This window comes from Onychostruthus taczanowskii, unplaced genomic scaffold, assembly GCF_017590055.1.
Source record: "Onychostruthus taczanowskii isolate IOZ18803 unplaced genomic scaffold, ASM1759005v1 scaffold4, whole genome shotgun sequence".
Lineage (NCBI taxonomy): Eukaryota > Metazoa > Chordata > Aves > Passeriformes > Passeridae > Onychostruthus > Onychostruthus taczanowskii.
The window spans coordinates 19,834,990-19,861,735 of NW_024501459.1; the positions used below are offsets into that span (position 1 = coordinate 19,834,990).

The 26,746-nt window shown below is 43.9% G+C and overlaps 1 long non-coding RNA gene across 1 annotated transcript; it reads left to right on the forward strand.

Annotated features, from left to right (window-relative positions):
• The first annotated feature begins 10,874 nt into the window (after positions 1 to 10,874).
• Positions 10,875 to 20,428, forward strand: LOC121340301. Its single transcript, XR_005953277.1, has 3 exons — positions 10,875 to 10,956; positions 15,588 to 15,646; positions 20,307 to 20,428. It is a non-coding gene; the product is annotated as an uncharacterized LOC121340301 (long non-coding RNA).
• Positions 20,429 to 26,746: the final 6,318 nt, after the last annotated feature.

The following is a 26,746-nucleotide window of genomic DNA, read 5'->3' on the forward strand; positions in this document are numbered from 1 at the left end:
TGAATTGCAATTTCCTGGTGACATGTTCTCTAAACATCCCAAAATATCTCTCAGGGTGAAATGTTCCACTCGGTGACTTCGGGTTTCAGCAGCACACGCTGTTCATTCAGTCCCAGTGCTTCTCACGGGGATGGTAACATGATTACCAGTAATGATCTTTCATGCTGTAGAGTTTTTTTTCTTGTACCACTTCCATGTTGAAGAAATTTCTTTGGAACAATGCATAGGTCATTGCAAACTTGATGGGGGGAGTGGCCAGTAAGTTCATGTTAAAGAACAGAAATGGGGACAAAGGGTCAGTCACTTGTCTACATTTCCTCAGGAAGCTGAAGACAAAGAGAAGAGTAAAATCCCAGACCTTTGGGTTCCATGCTGTTACCTGAAAACTACCATGGGACTTCCTAATAAAGGGCTTGTGTAGTAACTCCAGAAATATTATCCACATTTCTTAGTCCTTAAAAATGAAAATATAATGTAAGATGGAACAGGAGCAAGGTGATACCCCCTCCATTCTTATATTCTGATCTTCATTTCATTTTGATTCACTGCCTTCCTTCAATTTACCTACCTTTTCCAGTGAGCTTTCTGACCAATACCTTGGCTGTTGATGTAAAAGTAGGGTTTGCTAAAGGTGGATCAGCACACATAGGGCAAAGGAGAAGATCTTGCATACAAACTGGGAAAACTCATTGAGAACCCTGTGGAGGACTTGGGGGTTCTGGTGGGAGAAAAACTGGACATGACCCAGCAATGTGTGCTCCCAGCCCAGAAAGCCAAATGTGTCCTGGGCTGCATCCAAAGCAGAGTGGCCAGCAGGGCAAGGGAGGGGATTCAGCCCCTCTGCAGTGCTCTGGTGAGACCCCACCTGCAGGGCTGTGCACAGCTCCAGAGGAACCTGTTTGCTGTGGGTTTATTGCCCAGGCATCCAATACCTTCCTGCATGAAGAAACTGTAATTTGTGAAAGTGGATGATTTGGTAAAGGCCTGCCACTAACACCAGGACCTTAAGGCCCTCATGGTTTTGGTTTTGCATTTATTGTAATTGCTGAGTGAGCTGATCTTTGCATAAAGGTGTTTTCCCTGTTTTGTTATAGCAAGAATTAAAGAGGTAATGACCCAAGGGTCTTTGTACCAGGTTAAAAAGTTTCAGTTTCTGCTTTTTTTTTTTTTTTTTTTTAAGCAGAAACTGTTCTTGAGCCTGTCAGACCCTGGTGTTTGTTTCCATCAGCCATGCTCTTCTGCCTTGACACATCAGAGATCTTTCATTAAGGACTAATTACTTTTTGAACTTGATAAGAGGATAACAGCCACTTTACAGTGAAAATAAAAAGGAACTAAAATAAAGCCTTTGTTTCTGAGCTGGGTTCCTGGCTCATCTCTATCCTTCCATCTAAAATGGTCCCACACAAGGCTTCAGCTTTGAGCGGGTGACAGATGTGTCCTGGTGACAAGTCTGGATCAGCCTCTCTTCTGCTCCCTTAACAATGACTTTTCACTCTTCTCCCTCAGCAGCCATGCCACTTTCTGTCATGCAGCAGTCAGCCTCTCCCAGCAGCAGGATGGGATGCCTGGATTCATCTCCACTTAAGACAATTGACAGAAGAGCCTTAATTAGGTGCAGAGTCCCCATAGGCTGCCTTGCCAGTCAAGAATATTCTATAGGCGTCTTCAAAGAGGAAGGGAGGTTGCAGATTCTCTGGAGATGCAGGTGACCTCCAAAGGAGCCTTCAGTGCTGAGAGCAGGTGTGTAGCTACACCAGCCTTCTTCACTTTGCATCACTTCCTGCAAGCACCCAGATTGCAAGTGATGAGTCCAGGTACATGCTCCCGGTGCTCCACTGATTTGAGGCATCCATCTCTTTTCCTCATTGGTCCTCACAGCATGATGCTGATTTCTAGATGCAGGAATACTGTACTTCAGCAATGGATAATTCCATCTGATGAGATGGGAATTACATGTCACCCCTCTTCCTGATGGTGTGCTTTTCGGATGCTGCTGATACTCTGAGCCCATTACAGCAGAAAAAAGGAAACTAAGGGTTCCATGCTGGAATGACATTCACTTGTTTCCTTACAGCACCTGCTAAATTAGAGACTGTATTCCTGCTAGTGTGATAAGCAATATTCAGCCTGTCAAAAGATAAGAAACAAACATTTCTTTCTTTCTGTTTTCAATTCTCCCAAGCTGTAACTCGTCTTCTCCAACTCCCTTCAGCTGTTAGAAGAGGGTTAAACAACCTCACTAGGAAGCAGAGAACTTTATCATAGCTAAAGAGGATTAGTGCATGCATAATCCCCTTACAAAGCCACTTGCCTTCCAACTCCAGTGTGTAAAAATAAAAAAAGGATTGGATCAATGTTATTTTTCTTACATCTAATTCAAGAACAATAGAGCACATTAAGTAATTAAAATGTTCACCTGTAAGGTGCTTAAAAGCAAGGCTGCTGGCAGATATATAATTAGCTCCAGTTAGCTGGTTGCTTGTTTACTTCCGTTAATTTACCCAGAGTGGGGTCTTTGGGCTTGGAGCATTATTTAGAAAATATTTTATTATTGAATGAAGCAGTGCTGTGGATAGGCAGGGACCAAAGATAGAAAACCAGAAATTAGATAATTTACTGAGCCAACATACATGCTAATATAGGATATTTCAGGTTCTCCTTGTTATGCCATCTTCAGCTACTGGCAATTTATCTTCTGTCAGAACTACAGCTCTTAACAGGTTGGGTAAAATCACCCCAAATGTTACTAATTTTCTTGTGTTGTCTATTTTCTGCAGAGGATCCAGTCTGTTCTGCTTGTCTCTGCACATGACATGCAAAACAGCAGGCTTTCAGCTTTCTTTAGAGGAAGGATGACTTAGAAAGATGCAGAGCTGTGCATTCCCAGACCATGACAGCATTCTGAAAACAAGTAACATATCAGGACTACTATCTGTACCATTTTTGTGGATGCCTGTGAAGGGGTGAAGAGCAGGATTTTTGTCTGGTTTCCCATGTTACCTCTGCCAGACTCCTGACTGCCCAAAAGCCAAGGGCTGTGGGTTGACAGACCACGGCAGGACAGACAGACACAGACCTTAGTGTATGGGAGAGGAGAGAATGGCAGGCTGCAGCTCCCTTGCCATGAGCTACAGGCATTGCTGCCCATGGGTCATGACAAGTAATTTTGCATGGTTTTTATAAAATCTCTTGGAAAAATCTGGCAGCACTGGGAAAACAAACCTTGGGAATGATTTGCAGTTATTTGTTGTTTGTCCATGTGAAGGGGTGACTGCACAAGAGCCCACAAACAGTGTTTATGATCTGAGTAAGACATATGGGAGACTGGAAGACCATGACCGACACCAGGGAGGAGGGGGAAATAATATTATACTGATGTTGTGTGAGCACTGTAGAGGAAGTGAGTCTTTAAAGTGTGAAACCTCCAGCACTGGAAAAGATAAGCAGTGCCTGCAGAAATCAGCTTGTGGGATCTGTTTCTCTTGCTAACCTGCCTTTGAAGATTGAGGGGCTGTTTTGCTTTCAATACCCCCAGGGAAGTTTTCCCTCCTTTCTAGTCTTGCCATTGATCTGAGCTACACTCCCAGATCTGTAGGTGACTGTACTCCTGTGGCAGGCTCTGATAAAGCCCAGTGGTTTTTTGAACAATATAAATGATTGTACTTCACCTCCCTGTAGATCTTGAGTTCACCGGCCACAGGAGGCTGAGCCTGTCAGCAAATGAGCCCTTCACGGCTCCTGCTTTCTTAGTGAAGTGTTGGTTTCATGGCTCCTGACAAGTTCATCTCGATATAAAAATGTGGGCAAGTTGACTCTTCCCCCTCCCTTTTTCCTTTTCCTGTGGAAAACTTTTCTTTGCTGTCCTGTATTTACTCTCTTGCTCAGGGATCAAGGACTAAACATGTGCCTGCCAGCTCCCCTGCTGAGTCCAGGGCTCCACCTTCCCTCCAGGGACTGCATGTACTTTAAGAAATTGGTTGATGTTGAAGTGGCCTTGGACAGACTAAAAATCTGGAGAAGCTCCTCCATCACAGAATCATAGAATATTCTGAGTTGGAAGTGACACACAAGGATCATCCGGTCCAACTCTTAGGTGAATCACAGCCTGCTTCAGCCTTTCCAGCTGTCAGCAAGCAGGAACCAGATGTGGGCAGCTGCTGATCCAGTACAAGGCCACCAAGGCCAGGGCAGTTTTATCGAAGGTGGATCCATCCATCCATCCATGTGAATTTTAAGGCCAAGTTACTCAGGTTGCCTATTTATACCCACAACCGACTAACTTTGATTCAAAGGATGAACTAGAGGATGTACTATCCTGGAGATGCTCTCTTTTAAATCTGTTTCTCACTGTGGGGCAGAAGTTGCTTAACGCAAGGTTGTCATCTGGTGCCTGCGACACTTGACTGGTGCCACAGCTCGATATCTCCAGCAATATCAGACCTACAGCTCAACAGGGATGACATCTCATCTCAGCTCCCCCAGCCTACAGCCACACAAACACCTTTCCTTGCAGAGCAGCTGCTGCCTTCCTGAGTGGGCCCAGCCAGAGTCATGCCTGGAAAGCTTGGGACCTCTTGTCCTGCTCTGCTCTGGAGCTTGCACACCCCTAGCACTGCAGGATGTCACAGCCCACCTGCTGCTCCTGCTCTCAGCTGGCAGCCAGGCACATGTACAAGGCCTTGAAACAACTTGAGCAACATGCACGGGGTGGAAAGAGGACAAATCCTAGATATATTGTTTTCCCCTTCTTTTCTATCCCTTAATCTTTTCTCTGGCAGCCTGTGTTTGACTGATAGTGAGTCCACATCAGCTAATCACAGCGTGTCCTGAGTATCTCCAGCTGTTCCTTGACAAATGATGAAGAAAGTGGCAGAGTGCAACTCTCATCAAAGAGAGCCCTGGTCTCTGGGCTTCCCCACAGGGCATGGAGGCAGCAAGTGGCACACTCAGCCACTGTCCCATGCAGACATCCTCTCTCCAGCCTGCACACTCAGCTCTACATCAGCAATGGGGAGTCTACCAGGGAGCCCTAAACCAGGCTTGAATGGGAGGCTGCAGGAGAGAAACAGGGTCTTGTGACCAAGCAACAGAGCTGGCTACCTCAGGGGGGACAGAGGTGCTGTGCGTGCAAGAGCAGGCCAAGAAACCAGCCAGCTCCATCAGAAAAACTAGGAATAGCTGGGTCAGAGCAGGAACTTGAAGCCACATCTCTAAATTAGAAACTATAGACCCTGAGAGACTGACTTGGAAATGGGACAAAAGGTAGCAATTGTGTTTGTTTGCCTCGCCCTCTGACTTCATCCTTCCTGTTTCAGATGGGTCACCCTGACTTCATTTTCAGACTTCATGGAACCACGATGAAGTCTGGATAAGTAAGAGCACTGAGGGCTTTCCTGGTAGGTTTGCAAATGCATTTGGGCTTGGATCGATGGGGTGGAAAATATCTTCAACTGTATTTCTTTCCCCTGGTCCTGGAGTATGGTGTTTCATTTACAAATCTTTCATGCTGCTGGCAGGTTGCAGTGGTGTGACCAAAAGGGCCAGTACAGGAGTGCATGAGGCTGTGGCTGGAGAAATCTGGTGTGGGGTTTTCCAGTTAAGCTAAATCTCTTCCTCCCCAGCAGGGTTAAAGTTAACTCAGCTGTGCAAACTCATTTATATTCAGCCACACGTTGCTATAAATGGTACTTTTTGTTCCTGACAAATATGAATATAGTATTTGCTCTGAAAACTCACCATTTCTCATGAAAAATCTTTCCCCCTTCCCATTTGTCTCCAAGATGTTGAATTTTACTTGGCAGATGGACAGTGCAGGAGGGTGGCCATGCTGCGTGGGAAAGACTGAGTGCTGGGGATATGGGGCATCCTCTTTTCTTCTGAACTCTTGTGCAAGTTTTACTCATTTAATATGGTGAAATGCAAATGGCAAAAAAAAAAAAAAAAAGGGTTCTTCCAAACTGTTGAGGACAAAGGGAAGATATCTTCCAGTGAGAGGATGGACAGAATAGCGGGTGATGCAGTCCCTGACAGAAAACTTGTTTCATCTTATTTTCCAGCTTGGAGATTGGATTAAATAAGGGAGCTGACAGGACTCAGAGCTGTTATTCAAAGGCGTAGTGTATTTTTTCAGCTGCCCTTTCTGCTGGGTCTGTACTCTGGATATAATGGCCTGGCACACAGACTTTCCTAACTAACTGGAAGAGAGCACACACATTCACTTGACTGGTGATTGTTACCAAAGAACATCCATCATGACTAATATGTCCCAGGACCCATTATATAATTTTTGATAGCATTAAGAAAGCCATATCTAACACATCTCTCAATTACTCAGGCAGTCTTGCCACTGCATAACAGAGCTAGTTGGACAGGGTCTGTCTCAGTCTGGAAGTTACTCAATGAAGAGATTTTCAAGAATTTGAAAATTTAACTTTTAAAACTTTCCCACTCTCAAAAGCAGCAGGCTTTAGAATTACTTCATTTTGTTCTGGAATCATCATCTCAACCCTTTAAAAACTATAACATTATCTACATAATGCCAGTCAGACAAACCCATCTAAGAAATTTCTGCTTGAGCTTGGGAAATAATGGAAAAACTCTCCATATGACTATTTCAGGTTGTAATGTAGGTGTGTGTGTATATATGTGAACAATTGCATATCATTTCCCTTGCTCTGTGAAAATAATGAAGAAAGATTATTAGATAATATTATGCTGTTGGCCACAGAGCTGGTGTTCTCTGCACAGAAGGGCTGACTTTACATTCTGCCTGTTTACAAACCCGACACATTAACCACAGGCACAGAACTGAGGAGCACAGGAGAAATGGAAAAGCTATTCAAGAAGCTGGCAGTTGACAACGGGATCTTGAAAAATTATTTCCTTGGATTCAACTAAATTTCTTCTTCCCCCTTTCCAGACAGGGCTCTGCTAGGAGACAGTTTGGTTCACTGTGGTTGAACCAGCTGTCGAAATCCCAGCCAGCTCCTGAGTAAGCAAAAAACTAATCAGAAGCTGCCTTCAGCAAGCTTTGCTTTCCCGAGCACTGCTGTCTCCTCGCTCAGGCAGTGTGCTGCCCACCACCAAATCAAGAGGCATCTTACTCCTGCCTGGCTCTTGAGCAGCTGCCTCTGCCTCCTGGCCCCCTGCCACTCCCTGTCCCCCCACGCGGTCCTCTCAAACCATCTACAGCAGTAAAAGGTTTCCTATGCTCTGATGGCTTAGACTCTAGACTTCTGCCAGCACAACACTGTTGGTCTAGGACCAGGGGTACTTGCAGCCCTGACAAACAGAACATCTTTCACCAAGGGGCCAAGAGTCAGAGCCCTCCTGATGGGCTGTGCATGGCCTGGCCAAGGAGGTGCTGAGGGAAGTGGAGCTTACTGAAGGCAGTTTCTGATTAGTTTATAACTCATACAGGACTTGGCTGGGATTTCAACTGCAGGTTACAAATCCTATTCAAAGACCTCAATTCTGTCTGCTCCTTCACCTTAGAGTTAAGTACATCTGCGCACCTCGAAAACCAGAGCCAGCCCTGGATTCAAAGGCTGAGGCAGAATTCAAGCTCTGAAAGTACAGGCTGTCATTCCTATTATTATTTTTTGGCAATTCCATTCCCATGTCCTCACCTTTAACCAAATGGAGGATACTCCAAGGCAGTGGTACAACACTGCATGCCCCCTCTCCATGCCATTTCTGGCAGGGCCAATCTGCATTCAAAGGGGCTGGTGTTTCCCTGCTTGGCTACCCACCCTTGCTCACTGTGGGACACTGGGTGCCCCCACCGTGGCTGAATGGGGCACTGCAAAGCCACCCCACCTCTTCCAGCTGCACAGAGCCAAGCTCAAGCTTGCCCTGCCATATGGTTCTGCTGCTAATTGTATGGAAACTGCAGAGATGCTAAGGCTGGACACACAGATTTAGCAGTTTAAACATAAGCCTAGCTAGGGCTTGCACTGAAGTCCTGTCCCTGATGTAGCACCAGAGAGGAGGACACCTGTGGGCTGTGCACCTGGGGTCCTCCTGCTGCAGAGGTGGCCCCAGCTGGATCTCTCCAGTGGTCCTTCTTACTCACATGTGCTGCTCCAATGATTAGATAAGAGGAATTGCCCATTGACTTTCATTTCAGTTGTTCGTGACTGGATCAAAGGATGTATGCTCTCTTTGCTTCAATTATGCAGTTTGGGCTAATGTAGTCCAGATGGCTATTTCATCTCAGCCTTTATATTTATTCATGGCCTTTCTATTTAACTTTCCTAAAACAAATACTCACTTGTAGGCATATATTAATTCAGGGAAAAGAACTGCCTCAATCAATATGTTGAGGTTAAGTTTCTATACCACAATAGGTCCTATGTACACAATTTCTATTTTTATTACTCCACTCCTAGCCTCAGATATATGAGCAATTTCTTTAACGTGTTTACTTTGGCTTTTTTACAAATTTACACAAACTACATCTTCTCTGATTATTAGATTTACAATATGCAGATATTCTTTCACTGACCTTTTAGCTAAACCCTTCTGCAAACTTTGGCTGAATATTAATAAATTTACAAAAATACCAAGGAGCCTAAATGTTTGCCAACATGATATTGCACCATCTCTGACCACAGCATGCCTGTCCTGCAGAGGATAAAATTTGTTGTTGAATTTATGTGCCATCTTGCAACCAAAGTGTGAACACAGAGTGGAAAAGCTTGAGACCAACGAGACAAAAAGTTTTCAGTTAGCATTTACATCATCTTTTAAACTGGATCTGCAGGTTGGGTGTTGAGAGTTGGCTCAGAGGCTGCTGGTGGAGAGCCGAAGGCAGTGCCTGGCAGGAGGTGTCCAAGGAGGGGCAGTGCCTGGCTCTGGGCTCAGCAGGAGGGAGGGAACATGGGAAGCCTCAGTTTAATCTGTCTGGTATTTGATTTGGGCTTTTGGTCCTCGTCTGGATAACAGGGTTGTGATTTCTCTTGGTACACTTACAATAAGAATATCTGAAACTCAGCTGCAGCCAGGCAAGATTTTCATTTTGGGTAATCTGATTTTAGCTTAGGTGATTAGCTGCTCCATAGTCAATGGCCAAATCTAATTCTCATTGTAGTTTTTCTTCTGGAGCCAACAAGTGTTAATTTCTTACAAGCTGGGCTTTACTTCACACCTTCTCTTCTTAAGCAACCTCTCCCAAAGCATTGCAAACAGAGGAGGTGATTTTAGACCCAAGCATGAGGAAAAGGGTAGCAATCACTTATCAATTTTTCTGTTGTGTGAAATGGGCACAGTGGGCCACCTTTTAACATTCTGAGTATTAATATTGGCCTGAAAATCTTATCTATATTTTTATATTTAGCATTCATAATATAAACATACTTTTCATTACATAGGTTAGATGAAGTTTTCCAGAACCAGATCCTCTTCAGCATTTTACATCCATATTTTCATGTGTGAGTGATTGCTCCAAAAATCAGTGTGAAACTGGGACAAGACAGCTCTCCAAGTTTCATTAAAGATTATTTTTTTGGTTTGTAAAACAGTTTCCTTCAAAGTTTGTTTGATTTAGAATAATAATTTTTAAAAAAGGATGGTGAAACAATTTATGACAGCTCTTCCCTTCCCTGCCAACCCTGTTAAATTAAAAAGACATTTAGAAATGTAGAGTTAACCTAAGTACAAATCCTAAGCCTGAGAAGAAAAGGAGACAGCAACGATTGTATGAGGACAAGTTTTCTGTAATGCCATTTTCCTTTTGGTTGGATTTCTACACCAAATGAAACTAAGGTTTAGAGCCATAACCTGGCTGCTCTCTGAGAAATTATTCCAATCTTTTCTAAGGCTAAAAGCAGAAAAAAATGCTGTGATGGCTTGTAAAGGCAGAAGAAAGACATCCTGCTCTGCTGTGTGAGGAGGGATAGCATTGCTAGCCCCACACGTATGTAAAACAACATGCACACTGTGAAGCTCGCCAACCTTCAGACTTTCTACCCGTGGAGCTCCCTGGGGGAACCATGAAAAACCAGTTAAAAGTCCCTCCCAGTCCATGCTTCAGAGAAAACCTCCCACCTGAGACTCTAAGTGCTTTCCCATGAAATTACCTCAGACTAATTGGAAAAGCAAGAACAGTATGCAATCGCCCTCAATGCGGTGATATTTAGAGTTTGCCTGCACAAATTAAAGTCCACCCATGTGTCAACATTTCTCCAACTTCTAGGCCACAGCATGCTTGCTTATCCCCAGCTCTGAGCAGCTCCAGCTGCTGTGGGTGAGCACACCCTGCCTGTGGCTGCTGGGATGGATGGAGGCAGGACCTGCTCGGCTGGGTGCCCTCCACACCAGCCTGTGGAAGTCTCCAGGTACCTAACCTGCTCCTGCCCCACTGCTAGCCAGCCTGAGTGAGGTGTCTTGTTTGTATCCAACGGCGTGGGTAAGACTGGGGCTGGCCTCAGGTGCAATATTTTTCCTTTCAGTTGGGACCTGCTCTGCTTACTCCCATCAGTTCCCCATCAGGAGTAGTTGCCACTGGGAAGGGATCATAAACCTTGGTGGCAGCACCTGCACAGATGGCGTGGGAACAGGGAACAACAGGGAACAGAAGAGAGGATATGGGATTAAGAGATAGTCTTTCCAAGGTAGGATGGGGAGATTATTTCACTCCAAAGCCCGCAGTGGCAAAGGTCTCAGTGAAGAGCCTTGGCTAGAAATTCAAACTTTAGCTTGATTTGAGAGTCCCTGGGCAGTACAAATACTTTCAGTTACTGTGGATACAGGAAGAACTGTTAATTAGTCCATTTTCTGGGTAAGTAATAAGTGTAAGTATTATGATAAAATCTGGCCACAAATTTGCTGGTTTGAATTTCTGCATCTTAAATAATATCTTTGTGAACGTGTTTTCTAGATCTCTTCCCAGACTTCCCCATGGCAAACTATCCAGTACTTTGGAGTGTAGGCTCACCCAGGGCCAGCAACATGGTAAGTCACGCAGCAGTGCCTGCATTAACAGCTGAAATCTGCAGGAATTTGGATTGTAAGTATTTAATGCTTCCTGTGTTCCCCGCCCCCCCCCGTAATGGTCACACAGAATTTTCATAACCCTTTATGTGTTGAAAAGAGGAGCCAGGTTTCTTGCTGTTTACTGTTATGCATAATTTCTCAGATTCACTTTCCTTTATTGCTGTAGTTTTCTTTCCTCTGTTTTAAGTCATCCCCACAGACCATCTTTAGCCAGATTACTGACAACTGATTAAATCGGTGTTATAGGGATGGACTCTGAGAAGGTCTGATGGCACAGCATGAGCTGCCTGGAGCTGGCATCCAGTTGTAACATACCCCAAGTAACCATCCTTTTCTATTTATTTTTGTAGTCTTGAGTGATGATGCTCTTCTTCATAAACGCATTGCTTTTGGACAGCAGGATGCTACACTGCTTTGAGAGTTCATTATTGTTTTAAATAAACACCACTGAAGTACCAGGTGGGAATTTAACTAAGGGCTGGAAATCAAGTCCTACACCCAGCTTGGATAGGCCAAGTCAAATCTTTTGAGTACCTCTTATGGAGAAAGATAGTGTGAGAGCTGTGCTATGGAGCCAGAAACAAAGCAGATAATTGTTGTTATCTTATTGCAAAAGCTCCATACCTTATTGGTGATTTCTCATGGGCAGCTCCTTGCAGTACTGACTCCTTCTTCCTCACAGCACAGCAAATAAACTCCATCTAACTTCTCGACCAGCCAACCTACTCTTTTACAATACCCATCCTAACTGGATCAAGCTGTGGTCTATTAAGGGCAGGCCTGTTCCTAATTCAGCTGTAACGCCCTAGGGGTGAGATTACCTTCATCACTATCTCTGTTCTCCTACATTCCATCCATCCACTGATCATTAGGAGCCTTGGGTACGGCGCTGGGGAGAGGACTCTGCATGGGTCAGCTTGCACCTTAGGGCAGGCTGACTTCTTCTGGCAAGGTGCTGGCTGGGTGGAGTGATGCATGCGGCTGGCTCTGAGTCAGTGGTGTTACCAGCTCTTCTGGCATGACATCACTACTCAGGAAGCATTAATTTTAGCAACAGAACGTGACTTTGTGTTGAGGGGAAGTACACAGAGAGCTTTGAGTAAAAAGCACATGACTACAAAGGAGTGTGATTACTTCCGAATTGTGAAATAAATGAAAGTGGCTTGTGCATTGTCTTTCTGTGGTGCTGCTTATATACAGCAGTTGTACAGCAGCACTTGAGTTTCCTTTCTGGAAATATGCTGCAGACCACAGGAAATTGCTAAGTTTAAATAAATGTGTTTATTAACTATATAGGAAAACTACCAAGTCTGGACCCCTTGTGATCACATTTCCCATAACATTCTGGTAACTGTTTGAAACTCAGGCAAAAATCCTGAAACTCCAAATAGTAGAAACCACATGGACTATCCCTTGCTTCAGCAGAACTGCATGAGGATGTGAAGAGGGACTGAAGTGATGCAGCCTTAGATATCTTGTCCAGTCTTTGCAGCATGGGATCTCAGATGGCTCTGACTACACAAAATTTTGGATTGCAGTTCTCCAGTTTCTTTGCCATGTTCTCAGTTCCCTTACCTTGAATGTAGACTAACTTTGCCTTAAAGAGGTAATTGCTTCTGGCAAGCTGGAATGTGCTACTTGCCATGTGCCAGAAATTGCTGCAGTCAATCATGCCTGCTTCTGAGATCCCGCCAGAATTACCTGACTCACCTTGGAAACACAGCAGGTAATGGCAGGATTGTATAAACTTAATACTGCCATGAGGGAAAAAATGAATCCCGTGGAGGCAGGCACAAGAGGCTGCTGACCGCAAGACATAATGGAAAAACATCAGGCTGAAAAAAAGTTGGTTTAAGGCCATTTGATTCATTAGTTTCTTCTTTGGAAATGTAAAAGAAGTAGAGAAAACTACCTTAGAAATAGAAGACGACTTGACAATACCCATAATGAGGAATAAGGAGGAGCCTTTTGCCACCATAGTGTGCGCAATGACTGACTACACACCATCATCAAAGGTTAATGTCTGAAAACAGTACTGGCCAGCATTTCTGTGACTGTACAACACTCCAAGATTGAGCTGTTTGATGCTGCCTGTCATCCTCTGGGAACACAGCTGGTACCATACAGATAGAAAAACACAGAGCCTATAGCTTCCTAGGAACTTGGGTCTCCCAGGCTGCTACAAAGCAGCCCAACAACTCATTGAAGTCCTTTACAAAAAGGATCAAGCTCCATCTTAAAACTCATCAGCTTATTTTGTCCCTACTGCCCGACTAAGAAGCTGACCCATGACCTCCATGTCCTTGGATGGTCAGGTAAGAATTTACAGAGAGCATCTGCTAAGGTCTCGCTTTGTTAAGCTGAAGGAGCCAGCCCCATGCATTCCTGTCTATTAAGAGGAGACTGGCACAGCCAGAAAGCCAGAAGGTGGAAATACTGTTCAGGAAGATTTTGAGGTGTTATTCCCTTCATTACCGAGGTCAAGGAGCTGTCTAGCTGTGCTGCTTTTGTCCTGACCAGCTGTGCTGGTGACATGCCGGCTCTGTGCCATGCCATGAGCACATGGCCATGGAGGACAGAGCCGAGCCCTGTGTCGCTGAACCAGAGGGAGTGTCTGACTCTGCCAGGGAGGAAATGAGTCCAGGCCTTAAGGACAAGAGCGGCAGGTCACTCTTTCTTTGTGGAAGGAGCTTTGATGTGCAGTTATGATGTGCAGTTATCTGTCTGTCCAACTAAGAAGCGAGGCCCGTGAGGGCTGTCCCGCGGAGGCTGCTGCACCGCCCAGAGGCGCAGCTCTGCGAGGGCTCAGCCCGGCTGGTGACACCAAACACCCTGCAAACCCCTCCTGAGCCAGCCTCTCCACCGACGTTTTAAAGAGCTGAATCTCAACATAAATTTCAAAGGGGGTTTGAACTACTTGCAATTTTGTATTAAAGCTATGCTGTGCTTGAAGGCCCAAGTGTCCATGAGGGTTGTTCAAACGCTATTTTTGCTTCTGCAAACAAAGGAACCCTTGATATCAAATGAGTGACTACATCTCCCAAGAATGCTGACCTGTCTAAATATGGAGATATTAGTAAGCATTTGTTTTCATTATCCGAAAAAGGAGGAATTGCTATTTCAATTTTTTCTTTCCTGAATTTTAATAGAGAGAAGAAAAAACTTCTGGATGAGGACATTTTTTTATTTTCCCAAGAAAAATTACTTCTGTGTGTACAACACCGGCCTTGCTTCTGCAACAAAAATATTCTTTCAGGATATTTTGATGATGTCCCCTGAGGGGACATCATCATCAGCTGTTTTCCAGATGTTTTAGCCTTTCTTAATCATACTCTTTCACTGGCCATTAGATCTGATTCAAAGCTGAAGAACGTCATTCCATCCGGCACAGCCCTTCTGAGTCCACAGGAAGTATTTGGGTTTTGCAGCTTATAAACATGAATTTAATTAAAAGATAAACTGAAATAAATCTATTTGCAGTGTAGTTATGCATATGACACACCATTGGCAGTTTAGACCTACCAGCATTGCCACTAGGTGATGCATGTGCAGTTTTTATCTTGTGTGTTTTATGCATCAGCTTGAACTTCATAACCCTGCCCTGGTAAATGCAGGGTGCCTTCCTATCCTCAATACTTGCTATCATCAGAAAATGCCCTGTCTTGCTACTCACCTCTCTGTCTAGGTCATTTATGAGTCTGTTGATCAGCAGGTCCCAGCACAAATTGATAAAGTCTGTCCGTGACTTCCTCCATTGTAAAAAAGTTGTGATTTGTTTCCTTTTTTGGAACCAAGCCTGCAGTGGCCTGAGGGCTCTGGTGAGGAGTATTGTCAGAAGTCACTGGTCAAGAAGCAAGGTGTTCTCATCCTTTGCATCTGCCAAGAGCCAGTGCACAGTGGTTTCCCCACCAGCTTCACGAGGCAGGGGTCTGCCTTTATCCTAAACACCAAGCTTTGGCTTTTAGCCTGAAGATCCCCATCAAAAAGACTGTTTTCCCCATTGCTCCACTCTCTGTGTAGTCATTTAATCCTCCCTGTAGTAGTGGTAAACTGCTCCTTAATCAAAACCGTACCCTCCGCATCCACTTCCTATTGAACAATAATAACAATAACAGTGACTTGTATGTTTCTGCTCTTAAAAGTAAATTGGCTGTGTGTGTCTCAGGGAATTTTTGCAGGGCCTAGTTTGGAGGGGTGGGGGGGCAAGTTGTGAATGAGACCCCTGGGCTCTCCCTGGAAGCCTACTATGGAGATGACAGCCCTCTGTGTGACTGGAGTCATGTCTGCTACACACATGGCATCCTGATGCTTTCTTTGCTCCACCAACGGATGTAGTCTCCAAAGAGCAAAACAAAATGTAGGAGAATTTTTGAAAAACTAAGTTCTGACTATTTTTACAAAGAGGCTTGGGGATTTTTTTGAAAGGTAGTTTTTTTGAAGCTTGGGGATTTTTTGAAAAGTAGGTTTTTTCCATAATTTCTGTAAAAATTGAAACACTTTCTTTTCATTGTTCTTATATTGTTTCTCCAGGAATCTTTGTTTTAAGTCATGTTGAATTCAATTAATTTATCTTGTTTTCATTCATAAAGGACCAAGTTCTACAAACACCAGAACATAGCAGAGCTTTGTGGGAAGTGGACATATCGAGGTTTGTATCCTCTCTTGCTCTTGTTAGCTTCCTAGAAAAAAATCAGCTGGTATTTTTTTCTTTCAGAGGGGAGGGAAAAAAAGAAAGATCCTGTTTGTGTGGACGATGAAAATAAATATTTTTTTAATGGATGCCAAATGTTAGGCTAACAACCTTGAGAGTTTGATCACACCTCCTAAAAATGCAGATGAAGGGAAAACTCTGTAAAAAGTTTTTTCACATTTTACTCTGGATTTTCCCAGTTATCAGACTCCTGGGATTTGCATTTTTGGGAAGAATGACGTGGTGTGGCCCCTTGGCTTCACAGAGGCTGAGAGTGAGGTGTCTTTTTGCCAGACTGAAGACAAGACTTACCAGCTCCTTCCCACTTCCCTGGCCCCTGTGCTGGCTAGAGCACATCCGAGCAGAAGTCATGCTGATGTCACAATCCACCAGCATCCTAGGATGAGCCCAAGGCTTGTTACTTGCCTGTTCTGAGCACACACATTGTCATGGTTTCATCTTCCCCAGCCATCCCATTGTTTCTCCAAATATGCCAGCCAATTGGCAACTGGGATAGCAACATCTTATTTTTGTGTCCATGCCTCAGCATTTTGCTTCTGCACTGGGATTGTGACCCCATCCATCCTTGACCTGCCCATGACAGGCTCAGACAAGAGGAAAGAGTCCAAACATGAAAATTCTCAAAAATGTAATGCAGAACAATTTGTCTGCCATTTGTTTTTTTCTGCTGTCTACCACTGCTGTGGGAGAAGTCCACAAAAGTGAGCAGCAGAGTAGGTGGATTATGCAAGCCCATGGGCAGTTCCTGTTACCAATGACCCGCCTCCAGGCGCTACAGAGTCCCCCAGAGTCGGAATGGGAAGTTTTTCTGACATGGGAATGCTTGAAATTGTTCAGACACCTGTTCACATACTTCCACAAGTCTCAGTTAAAGGGAGGAAGAGCCACAAAACTTAGGACAAAAACATATACATTGGAAAGTAAGAATTGGTGGGGTCTTTATTTTTTGCTTTTGTAAAGGAAGTGGATGCAGGTAAGTAAAGAAAGGAATGTGGATTCTAATTTCTTGGTATTTGATTATTCAAGGCAATAAGAGGTGCAGCAAAAATCCAACATGCAGTTTGGCAGAGTACAATACCATTATTCCATAGGAAGTAAAGACCATTTATTTCACTGTTCTCTCTTCCTGATTTGTGACTCCCATGTAAACTTTACACAGACTTCACAGAGCAAGACTGTGGCAGGTTCAAGGAGTAAGGTCTTTCCTGTACACTTAAATTAAAACAAACCTTGTATTTGCCAGAGGCAGCCTCCAGTTTGTTTTCATAAAAAGGAAGTACAGTGAACTTCTTCATGGAGACTTCACTTATGATCTTCCTCATTTTATTTCCCCTTCATATTAAAATAGACCTTTTAGGCTCTGTTGTTGATGAAAGTTGATGATTCCACTTTGTACATGCAAAGCATAACAGAATGGTGTGAGATGAAAAGTAGAAGCTAGTCCAGAATAATACACGGAATAAAACAGCTTCAGCTGCAAATGCTGAAGCGGTCAGGATGTGAAAATAATTTCTCTCCTTCAAGTTGGAACAAAAATGTAGCAGGAAATATAATGACCAGGTGGCATAAGCAAAAGTCCTGGGATCAGATGCTTTAAAAAAAAAAAAGGAAATTGTTTAAGAATATGAAGTTTGTCTTAGGAGCTGTTGAAGGGCAGAGAGGAAGGAATCATTTGCTAATTGTGCCATACATTTAAGAGGTTCTCCTCATTTATTCTAGTCACATACATATGCACTCTTTTACTACGGAGAGCTATTTAGCCTGCAGAGAACCACATTTCAGTGTGCATGCATTGTAAAACCAATATAGGAAGAGTGTTTAGTGAGCAGCTAATGACTTCCTTAAAAGGATAATACAGTTAACAGTTGAGAGGATGTACAGCTAAATATGGCCCTTGTAAAACTTAGCAGATTCCATTAAAAAACAGACATGCAGGAAGTGTCTAGTTCCTATTAGAACTGATTGTACACAGTTGCATGGGAAGAAATAAATTTAGTGTACAGAATTTTACATCACATCCTTTGAAAGCATTGAAATTCTCTGGGGTCTGCAAATCTGTGCATCTGGTCCACATACACACACATACACACACAAACAATTAACTGGTGTGCGCTTACTTTAAAGGAAAATGTGCATCTAAAACTCAGTCTGCACATCCCAAAGTGAAGGGGAACATCCTACTGACTGCAACAGGCCTGGGTTTGGCTACACCTGAACCTGTAAGTTAGGCTCCCCCCTTACAGATCCTACACTCACCCAGAGGGACTCCAGGTGCATGTAAAGGAGGGGGAAATCCATCCCGTAAATTCTGTGTTAGAAAAGCAATTCCATTTTCTTATTTGATATAATTTTCTATTTTGAAAATGAAAACGGAGCTAATGCTAAAATTTCCTTCATTGGATTAATCATTTATTATGAACAGCAATTATGGATTCAGTCTTACTCAAGTTAAATGATTTTATGAGACAGTGTTTATTTTCAAGATATTTTCAAGGAAAAGATTTGGACCCAGAATCATTTAGCATTGAAAGGTCGCTGTTCACAGGAACCTGAAAAACCTTTCTCAACTGTATTTGAAATGATTTTTTAATTCATTTGCAAGGACATCAGAGAATCAATTTGCCTCTAGCCACAGTCCTGACGCCAGCAGGTAAAGCCAAGGAAATGACCCAGAGAGCATCAAGATAAATCTGTGATGAAATCCAAGGCAAAATTGCCTACCGGAAACCTAATGAACTGGACTCAGAGGACATTCATGGACGGAAACAAAGGCTTCTTCTTCCCCCAGAAAGACTCAATTTCCATTGACACAGTGAAGCTTCAAGCTTGTAGTGTGAGGATGCCCCAGCTGAGTTCAGGACCTTAGGAAGGAGTGAAGTTTCAGGAATTTGAACAGCAAGGGCTCTCTCTGGTTATTTGTGCTGCTCTGCAGACCACAGTGGGAACAAAACTCATGTAGGGCTTCCATGCTGCCCTGTGGTCTGGCAACTGAGGAGTGATCAAGGAAAGAAATGTTTAAAACAAATAGTTATAGAATTGTTTATGTTGGAAAAGACCTCCAAGATCATTAAGTCCAACCACTAACCTGGCACTGCCAAGTGCACCATTAAACTAAATGGCACATCTACATGTCTTTTAAATACCTCTAAGGGTGGTGATTCCACCACTTCCCTGAGCACCCTCTTCCAATGCCTGACAACCCTTTTAGTGAAGATGTTTTTTTATAATATCCAATCTAAACATCCCCTGGCACAATTTGAAGCCATTTCCTCTTGTCATATAGATTATTACTTGAAAGAGGAGACTGACCCTCTTCTCACTACAAACTCCTTTCAGGCAGTTTTGGTTTATGTTGGAAAAGACCTCCAAGATCATTAAGTCCAACCACTAACCTGGCACTGCCAAGTGCACCATTAAACTAAATGGCACATATCTTTTAAATACCTCTAAGGGTGGTGATTCCACCACTTCCCTGAGCACCCTCTTCCAATGCCTGACAACCCTTTTAGTGAAGATGTTTTTTTATAATATCCAATCTAAACATCCCCTGGCACAATTTGAAGCCATTTCCTCTTGTCATATAGATTATTACTTGAAAGAGGAGACTGACCCTCTTCTCACTACAAACTCCTTTCAGGCAGTTTTGGAGAGTGAAAAGGTCACCCCTGAGTCTCCTTTTTTCCAGGCTAAACAAGCCCAGCTCCCTCAACTGCTCCTCATAGGACTTGTGCTGCAGACCCTTCACCAGCTCCATTGCCCTTTTCTGGACACCAGTCTTTGTGTAGTGAGGGCCCCAAAACTGAACACTGAACTGAATTCAAGTCGTGGCCTCACCAGTGCCGAGTCCCGGGGGACAATCCGTGCCCTGGTCCTGCTGGCCACACTGTTTCTGATACAGGCCAGGATGCCATTGGCCTTCTCAACCACATGCTGGCTCACATCCCGCCACTGTCAACCAGCCCCTCCAGGTCCTTTCCAGTGGCCACTTTCCAGCCCCTCTGCCCCCAGCCTGTAGCACTGCCTGGGGTTCTTGTGACACAAGTGCAGGACTCATCGCTTCACCTTGTGAAACCTCACACAACTGGTCTAAGCCCAGCCTTGGCCTTCCTACCCTCCAGCAAATCAACATTTCCACAGCCAAACATCCTTTAAACATCTTGCTCTGCAGCACCCCAAAATAATTCCCTTCCTCTGGTGCCCAATCCATCATAAACAGAGAAGTTCTTCCTACCCTCCAGCAAATCAACACTTCCACAGCCAAACATCCTTTAAGCATCTTGCTCTGCAGCACCCCAAAATAATTCCCTTCCTCTGGTGCCCAATCCATCATAAACAGAGAAGTTAAAACTTCAGATTGATAGAAGAAAGCAGCCATTGAATCATGGAAAGAGTCCTTCTTTGGCAGGTTTGCTGGTAGCAAATATTTTTCATATTCCAAAGAGAATATGAAACCAGTGTGGCAGACACATCTGGGCTCTCAGTACCAGTAAGCAAAAGGGAAGGGAAGAGTATCACTATTGCAAAGAAGAAGGTTTAAAAATGAAGTGGACTTTTCACTGTGAGGCCTGGGTTTTATGTTGTGTTTTTATTACTACAGATGGTTTTGTGGGGAATATGACGGCTATCCTGCTGTGATGGATGAATTACATTCAATTTAGAAGCCTGAATTTCCAGTCTACAGGTTTTGAAGAAAATAAATAAACAGTTTCACACAGGAAATGAGCAGAAGTCTCTCTGTGGCACACAGCATTTGCACATCATTGATTTGTGATCTGATATTTAATGGACTACCTTGTGTTGAGAATATGCCACTGACATAACAAACAGCACTAACAACCAGCTTCCTCAGAGTGCAGGCAAAATGTGTGCAGTCCCCAGCATCTCTTGTCATCCCTTTTCCAACTCTGCTGAAGTGCTTGCGCTAACAGCTACTCTACCTGTGGTTTTTGCATAGTATATATATATATATATATATATATATATATATATATTTATGCATACATATAGAACTGGAGTGATACACTTATGTTTTTACACACATAAAAATATAAGCCGGTTGTAGATGTGCCACTTGGAAACCTCTTCTAGCAACGGAATTATCACGGATGTGCTTCTGCTGAGTCTGAGTCAAAACCACTTAACAAGTGCTAACATGAGCTGCTGCACAAGACAGTGACTGGCTCTGGTGGGCTGTTTGTAGGGCTGTCACCAACCTCTCCCTTGCCCTTCCCAGCCTAACCAAAAGGTCACTGATATTATTATTAGCACAACAGAAATCCTAGCACACATTAAAAAACCTCAGAATTTGCCATATTTGCCCAAGATGTCAGAGAAGGCTCAAGAGTTTCATGCCTCCTCCTTCCCAGAATCAGTACTTCTGGTGGGATTTAGGCTCCTGGTCCAAGGGCAGACAGCAGCTGCCCAGTCTCATGACCTGTGAGGTTTACCTGGTGTCATTGTGGAGGGAGTTCATTAGCTCAATTCTGTAATGTCACCATCACTTCATGTTCTTAGGCATAAGATCGCCAGCAGCCACGGCTGTCTCAGGAGCATTTCCTGCCCCTCCTGCAGTCTGGGGAAGTTGAAACTTTGCACACCAAGGTGACATCCTCATACAGCCCGAGCAGGCACCCCCAATCACTTTCTCCACTTTCTGTGAAGGAGATGTTAGTCTTCTTTCCAGTTTATGGTTTGTTCACCCTGTTTCATCATTCTCTGTTGTTCCAAAGCAGCAGCCCTCTGGGTAGGGACATGGCAGACACCCTCCAGGCTTATGATATTCTCTTTACAATACCCTTAATGGGCAGAGAACCTGTAGTGTCCCTTTTGTTTCATATGGCTCCATGTAGGGCAATGTGGCTTTTCCCAGATGGTACCACTTGGTGCTGCTTCTGTGTGCAACCCCAGCTCAGGCTCCCCAGATTTTCTGCCTGATGCCTCTTTTCCAACAGAGCCATAACAGTGCCTGCTCCAGCTCAGGACGAAGTCAGCCTGTCCTCTGTCAGGTTAATCCTGCACTGAGTGTCACTTCCTTTGAGTGTCACACATTAAACAGGATGCTTCCAGCTCCCTATTACAAATGTCTTCAAGACACAAGTTCTCTCAGTAAAGATGATCAGAAAAAGATGGAAGAGGAAGAGTTTATAGCAAGAAGTGAAGAAAGAAATTACAACTGTCAGATCTGAAGTTACTTTTTCTCACAGTCATTTTAATACACTAACACAGTGGCATGTTGAGTCTCATGAAGTTACACCACCACACTTTGCATTAGCACCACTAAGAGCCATCAGCCACTGTCTTCTCTGCAGCAGTGTTTGATCTGGGAGGGTCAGTCCTTCAGGAGATGCTCATGTTACCTGCTGGCAGCAGGAGCTGAGGGAAGCAGTTCTATGATAATATTGTCTTAAGATCACACCCTTGGGCTGGCTGCCTGAATGATCCTTAAACAATATGTAGGATGACCCAAGTGATACAATCCTGTGGAAATCTCAAGCATATCTCCAGGGAAAGGGTGTTCTCCAGCAGCCTCAGCAGAAAGCATGGGTGCCCATCCTTGTCCCAGACTAATCCACTAAGATTGTCCCAGTTCCCTCCCATAATCTGCATGGACATTGAGGCCAACACCTCTTTAGCAAGTCACCACTGTTATCAGGCTTCTTTTTTCTACAGGGATGGACTACACCATCTCAGTTAGAGATTTGGGAAAGCTGTGAAACCACAAAGCACCTTCTAGAGGGCTGTTATCTAAGAAAGGCTCCATCAACAAAAGGAAGAGCCAGGTGTCAGCCAGGTTCAGGACACCTATGCTGGTCTGGAAAGCACTAGGCAGGCCTGGAGGTCACACAGAGGGCTAATAACCTTGTCTGTTACTTCCCTCCCTCTGTAGCCAGCCAGAGTGGATGAAGGTGTTGATTAAACCAGTTATTGCAGAGCTGACATAAAGCAAACAGCCCAGCTGAGAGCTCATTACGTAAAAGAGGATGAGGAGTGAAAAGTGCTGGCCACTGGTGGTGGTGTGCAGCCCAGGCTCCAGGGCTTGGCCAAGGAGAGCCTAGCACTGAACCAGAGCCTTGCTCAGTTCCCTGATGAGCTCTGGGAGGAGAAGGACAGGAACAACGTCTGCGGTCTCTCCCAGAGTGTCCAAGACCCAGACCAACACTCCACCATGAGCCTCCACTGGGAGTTTAGTTGAGGAGAAGGTTGGAAATGTAGTGCAGCAACAGACCTTCACTGATGGCAGGTATGCCGACTGAGCATTTGTGATCTTCTGTCTTCATCTGACTTTTATACTCACTCTCTCTTGCTTGCAATCTCTCAATAAAGCCAACCTTTGTTAGAGTGGGAATATAAACACTTATTTTTATGCATATAAATTCAAGGCCAAATCATGCAGCCATAAAACTGGAGACAACGAGGACATACCATGACAAGCAAAGAGATGGGACTCCCACTCAACTCCTCAGAGGCCACTGGCCCCTGAGAGGTCTAACCAAGGGGAAGCCACCCTGCCAGCCACGCTGAGACATGCCCCAGCACAGCAGCAGCATCAGTGATGCCTTAAATTTTTAGCTTCTATATTTTTCAGATCCTGTACTGCATTAGCATCTAACTCTGAACTCCATATAGAATGTTAGTAAGCTCTCTTCCCATTTTGGTCAGACAAAAAAATCCTTCCAGGCCTGAGAACCAAGGTCACCCTCACAGCCTCAGGCCCCAAAAAGTATAAACAAAAGTGAATTGGGGAGGAGCAAACTGGGGAATATGACTTCATTACCTGAAGCTGCAATTGGACAATTAACCCCTGATACGCAAACAGTCCAAACTTATATCTGTATGAAAAACTTGTGGCCATCGTCCACTTTGGGTGTAGTCTCTGCAAGGCTTTTGCACTGCCCAAGGCCTTCAATAAGGCCTGTTGAAGGCTTCAGTAAATACCTGCTTTAACTCTGTCTAGCCTCTGTTCTAGGTAGCCATTCCAAGGCATCATCAGCCCTCACCCCAAGATGTCTGGGGCTCCTCTCTCTTTAGAGCCACCTGGCCTCAGTGTCCTCAGCCCCATGTGCCCGACCCCTAGCACCTGAGTGTGGAGAGCAGGAGCAGGGCTTCACCTCCAAACTCAGAGCACAGCCACACACCAGGGTTTGAGGGTCTTTCTCAGGGAACCACTAACAGATTCCTCCAAGCGAAAAACAGCTGCAGCAACGCAAACCAGGGGCAGATCAGCCACTCAGGTGCTGCAGCAGCACCTCCACAGCCTGTCACCCACACCGAGTTCCCAGGGAGCACGTCAGGGGCAGCCCTGACTAATTACTGGTGACATCCATGTTTAACAGGGGTCAAGCCCTGGCCCTGTCTTTCTCAAAACAGGCTTAATAATTATTAACTTAAGGCTGGATAAGGAAAAAACAAATGTTAACTAATAACCTTGATTTCCTAGCACACACAAACCATGGGGGTTTTTAAAACATTGGCTCTGCTTGACTTTCTATTTGCCTGGGAAATACTGATCTGATGCTTTACCCCTTTCCTGCAGTTTTATACCATGGGAAGGACAGAAAATCTGGCGTGATGAATCAACAACACAAAGTGAAGTCACAGATGTGCCCGAGTCAGTGGATATGTGGCTGGACTGACAGAACCAGGACTTTCTTTCTTCTTCGTACTTTATGAATTAATTTGCCTTCATGTCAGCTCACTTGTAACTAAACTGGCTTTTCATCCTGTTTTTTTAATGATGCACTCTGCAGCACTTTGTATAGCCTGAGGTGCTCAAATGGCATGTAAGTGGATATTGCCCTGCAAGCTGCACTCTGCCATACAATTGCTATCGTCTCTTAAGTCTTAAAAGCCTGGGCATGATGTGAATTACAGGCTTTTCTTCTCCATGTGGGGCTCACAGCTTATAGTCCTAAATTACATTTTGTCAGCCTGTTGTCAAAGCAAGATAGAGGACCATTAAAAATAAGCTGCAGTTATGTAAGTGTTCATGAGTGTCTAAATATTAATGTCAGGATTTTGCATAATGGCAATGCTCTAAATAATCCTTTTTTAGCCTTTGTAGTTTAATCTTTGTTCATATTTTATCCATTAGTTACCTCTAAATAGCATGGTTCTTTTGATAAGTAAGAGGCTGTGAATAACATTTACTGAAATTTCAACATTCTTGTCTTTCACTGCCACAATCGGAAATGACTCTGTTCCTGGGGCCGCTCGGTCTTTCGTATTTTAATTGCAAATGAACTATACAACCTGCAGCAGTTTAAACAAAACCCAAACACAAACCAAAATAAATTTTTAAAAAAGCATACATTCCAGTGCCCATCTCCTGCTTCTACCATCTGCAGAGGTATTTGAAATCTCTATGAGCACTTGATTCACATCACTTTTCTACACGATGTTATTTACCGACTTCCAAAGCTTACCAATAAAATGCTGCCTCCATGACAAGGTGATGAGATTAAATGATAAAAGGCAGGAATTTAAAGTTTCATATTGTGCCTTACTAGCTGCCAGTGTCCCCATCTGATTTGTCGTGTCAGTGAATTGCTGGCCTTGACTGGAGGCCCCAACAGTGAGCCCCATGGATGCTGTAGCATGCAGCTGTGGAAAAGGAGGTTTTAATTTATTTTATGTGATCTTGATATGGTACAATCCTACCCTACCAGGGCTTTAATCTAGAAAAAAAACCTCAAAGACCAATACCTGGATGCAAGAGGTGTAATGTATTGTGAGCATGGTTTTGGTCAGGGAAAAATAAATTCTATAAATACCCTAGCCCTCCCTTCTCAACAAATGCAATGAGAATCTCATTGCTTCAGTATTTTGTAAACAGACAACTATATCAGCTGGTTATAAAGTTTTGAAATTTGTTTCCAAAATGCTCAGTAATTCTTTTGTTAATTTATGTTTCATTTATCTAAATAAAAATAACCAAGAAAGAGGGATTGAAAAACTGCAAGAGGTCTTCCAGCAGGAGAACTATTACCATTTAACTCACTCCATTACCATTGTTTAGGGCCATAGACTTTTTCATGTCCCTGCACTGTCAAAGGCATGCCACACGTATAGCTGAGAAAAAAGAGGAATTCTTCACCATTAGATTTGTGGACAAGGTTATTTTCTAGGTTGAGACTGTCTCATGTCTGAAGATCCTCCTGTGCAAGCTTTGCCATTGTGGTTGGATTCTAAGAAAGGTCTGACCTGGGTACAGGCTGTTGAGAAAGCACTAAACACTGGTGCTGAATGATTCATGGTATCACACTGCAGCCTGCTGCAGAAATAGCTACTGATAGCAGAGAGCATCCCAAACTCTGGCCTACAAAGCAGATTCTACAGTGTGAATCACTTGGGAGTGATTCTCTCTCCTTATTTCCAGATGCTAAATTACTTAAAATGTTGCTAAAAATATGACTATTGCCTAATATTACCCTTATAAGTAGTCTTTTTGCAATGTCATCTTGCAAGCTGTATGGGGAAATTCTCCCACCCATGTGACAAATATATTTGATAACTCTTCAGAATCTAAATATTCCACTGAAGGCATTCACTTTCCCTATTTTAAGCCCATTCTTCCTATTTTGGTCAAATGGAAGTGAGCATTAGATCATCAATGAGGTGAAAAGGAGCCCTAACCTGCACCTTTTGTTAGCTCTGGAATCTGCTGATATAGGGAGGACTTGCTGATATAGGGATGCACTTCCAAGCTTTGCTTTTCCACAGCCTCAAAATCCTGGGGCAGTGGAGCTGCTCAGCCCTCAGCATGAAGAGCTGTGGAGCAGTGAGAGGGGCACAGCACAGGGCAGTGCTGCCCAGACCCAAAATGTCTGGGACGACTGTCACCCTTTCTTGGAAATACCCATGGGGAATAGCCAGTTTTATCTTGTATCAGAGCTTCTGTTCACCATAATGACTCATAAATTCTCACTCGTATTACCCAGGCTCTCTAGAGCACTCCAGTGTCCTGAACAAAAGCAGAAATAATTAGGTACCACTGCAGTGGCTAAACATTACTTGAACATCAACTTTAAGGAAATTGAC